Source organism: Oncorhynchus masou, chromosome 15 (genome assembly GCF_036934945.1).
Source record: "Oncorhynchus masou masou isolate Uvic2021 chromosome 15, UVic_Omas_1.1, whole genome shotgun sequence".
In the NCBI taxonomy this organism is placed as follows: Eukaryota; Metazoa; Chordata; class Actinopteri; order Salmoniformes; family Salmonidae; genus Oncorhynchus; species Oncorhynchus masou.
In genome coordinates, this window is record NC_088226.1 from 7,368,627 (window position 1) to 7,372,114 (window position 3,488).

General features: G+C 45.2%; 1 pseudogene; it reads left to right on the forward strand.

Annotated features, from left to right (window-relative positions):
* Positions 1 to 325: 325 nt before the first annotated feature.
* LOC135555230 (GTPase IMAP family member 7-like) lies at positions 326 to 2,859 on the forward strand (annotated as a pseudogene).
* The last annotated feature ends 629 nt before the right edge of the window (positions 2,860 to 3,488 follow it).

Genomic DNA, 3,488 nt, shown 5'->3' on the forward strand with positions numbered 1-3,488 from the left:
ATCGCCCTACACAGATTCGATTTTTGGAAGCTTAAGCAAGTATGCCATGAACATATTGGTTATAATGATGTTGCATAATTTGTATTTGAAGAAGTCAGCCTACATTACTTTTTTTTGTTACTGCGTCAAAATACCCTACAAAAACGTAGCATGCTGAAACAGGCTGTTCTTGAACAGCAATGACTACGGCTACGCCCTGAAGACTGCGAAGCACACGGCACAGACCGATCCCTCTTCTAGTGAGTCAAGACGTAGGAACGAGGAAGTTGACTTAAGTGCATACTAAATACGGCAAGAATATCTGGCAATATCCCACAAGCAAGAGATGGCATCAGGTCCCCCACAAACAGGTACGTGTAGCCTGCCAATTATTCACGCAGGTTTCAGGAAGTGTTGACTTCGCGTTCGTTTATGACTGCTTCATACTCGCTTGTGCACTGTAAACTCGCTACAAACGCACTTCACGGCCTGTCAGTTTTTAGAATGTGAGGGAGGCTATCTCCGCACTACGATTGAGCTGATGTCTGTATTTTGAAATTCGATTAAACGTGTTTATCGTATTCTACATTTCATAGCCCAGGGTTTCCCACACTCGGTCCTGGGGCACGTTTTGGGGTTTTCACTAACACTATACAGACGATTCAAATAATAAAAGCTTGATGAGTTGGTTATTTGAGTCAGCTGTGTAGTGTTAGGACAAAAACAACAAAACGTGCACCCAGGGTTGGGGGCAGGACCGAGTGTGGGAAACACTGGTATATTCTATGAGATGTTTTGTGATTTTGAGTTATTTTTTGTGTGCAGGAAAAATATGTACAATGTCTTCATTGTTACAATAGATATTTTGGCAGAACTTTCAGAGATAACAAAGTATTTTCTTATTGAATAGTACTAATGTAAACGGAAAATGAAAGCAGAGATCAGATGACCGAAGCTTGTGATGTGTGAGGAGACTGAATCCTCCCTTTTGTCTTACATTTACATTTAAGTCATTTAGCAGACGCTCTTATCCAGAGCGACTTACAAATTGGTGAATTCACCTTCTGACATCCAGTCTTGTCCCAATGCAGAGCTGAGGCTGGTTCTGCTTGGCCGGACAAGAGCAGGACAGAGTGCAGCTGGAAACGCCATACTGGGCCGCCAGCTTTCCTTACCCAGACTGCCAGTGAGCCAGCTGTCACTCAGGAATGTGAGAAGCACAGAGGAACCATAGCAGGGAGATGGGTAAGATACTTTGTTGATTCTTTACAAGGACAGTAGCCTACACACTGATTAAATGACTTAAATGACAACCAGAGGATCTAACATTACACACTGTTTTTACCTGCAGGTATCGGTGGTAGTCGCCCAAGACTGGTTCTGCTCAGAGCGCCCCCCGGAGGAGGTGAGGCACCATGTCTCCTCTTGTGTGGCCCTGTCGGCCCCGGGGCCTCATGCCTTCCTGCTGTGTGTCCCTGTGGACCGGCCGGCTGACATCGAGCTGCGGGCCCTGGAGGCCCTGGAGAAGGTTTTTGGCCCCACTGCAGTCAGTGGACACACCCTGGTCCTCTTCACCCACACAGACCAGATGGTTCTGGGACAACAGCTGGACGAGTACATCGCCACCAGACGCAAAGACCTACTGGAGCTGGTGGTGATGTGTGGAGACCGCTATCACTCTCTGGAGAGGAGGAGTAGAGGAGAGAAGGATGAGAGGAAGAGTGTGGAAGAGCTGCTGGAGAAGGTTGAACAGACTGTAAAAGAGAGCGGGGTGGAGTTCTACAGCTGCCCCCTCTACCAGGAGGCTGAGGCCAGGGTGAGAGAGAAGCAGGCAGAGATAGTGTGGCAGCGAAGAGGGGGAGAGGAGCGAGATGAAGAGGTGCCCTCCTCAGCCTCACCTCCAGAGCAAGAGCTAGATGATGAAGAGATGGCAAGAGTTAGGGAGGAGGCAGAGAGGAGTGTGCACAACCTGAACATAGACACCGAGGGTATTACCTCTCTTTCTCCTGCCTCTTCATCTCCATCATTTCTCTCGTCCTTGTGGCAGGGGTTGACAGGGTGGCTGAGGAGGCTGCCCAAGATGCTGAGGATAGAGTCTCTGCTGGGGGCTTTTATTGGCCTGTTTGTAGGTGGGCCCGTTGGGCGGATGCTGGGGGCCACTGTGGGCTCAGTAGCCACTGAAGTGGGGAGAAGGAAGACACTAAAGACAGAGAAAAAGAAATAATGGTATTGGGATCCACATCTCCAGTTATTAACCTTAAAGGGACATTTCACAATTCTTCAACTTCATATTCATCATCTCCAGCACCACCTCAACATATGTGAAAATGATGCATTTCTATGTTTTGTAGTAAAACATATTGAGAAAAATAAGTGTTTCCCAATGATGACATCAACCATTTGCTATTTTGAATAATGCCTACTCACAATTAGTCATAATCATCTTCCTCTTTATGTTTTACTACAAAACATAGGAACACACCATTTTCACATATGTTGATGTTGGGGTGGTGCTGGAAATGGTGAATATAAAGTAGAACAATTTTAGTTTCCCTTTATCATTTCACTGCACTTATTTTATTGAGCATTAACACAATTGGCTTGTATTTGACCAACGTACAGTCCTCACAATACTTGTTGTAATATTTGTTGTTTCACTGCTGGCATGCCTATTTTGACTGGTCATATTTTCAAAACCAGTTATTATAGAAGGTATGGTAGGGTCTACTGAAGACTACAAATAAAGGGGAAGTTACATACATGATCCACTTGGTGGCGACGTTGACCAAAACATTGACGTTATACATTAAATATTTGAGCTCAACTGAAAATGAATACCTTACTGTTAACTTAAGGAAATAAAAATACAATCATCTCTAAGGCAGTTTGTTGTGTCCTGTATGTCACACAGTTGATACTTTTAAAGCATACAATTACACATTTCCCTCAGACTGAATTTAGCCATTTATTGGTCAAAATGTTCAAGCACTATGTTTAGGAGTTGAGTATAGGCTACATCTCGAAAATAAGACTTTCACATGATGCATGATAGATAACGGAGGCCTCCGTTATAGACGGACCATCTGCAGCAGTGTGTGTTAGCTGAGGACAATTGCTGGAGCGTATAGAGGGCGTTAATAATAGTGGTGTGGAGTCCTAAGTGAAAGTGCCTCTGACTTTGGAAAACACTGAAGCACTGCTCTCAAAGCTTCCTCTTTTTTCTTTATGCAAAACGGTAGGTTACGGGTTTGACATTGATGTAATTGATACTCTGTTAAAACCATCAGTCAAACCCATCTTTACATCTCTCTCTTTAAGTTTCTCTCCCTCTCTCTGGAAGCTGACAGAGACCCTGCCTGTGGAACAGCTAGGCGTTTCCGAATGTGGGTGGTCCGCCGGGGGAGGGAGGGAGAGAGAATTAGTCCAGCTCTCATGTTTCCCGAAAAGAGAGGGAGGAAAGGAAAGAGAGAGTGGGGAGAGAGCGAGAAAGAGGAGAGCGTGAATGTGTG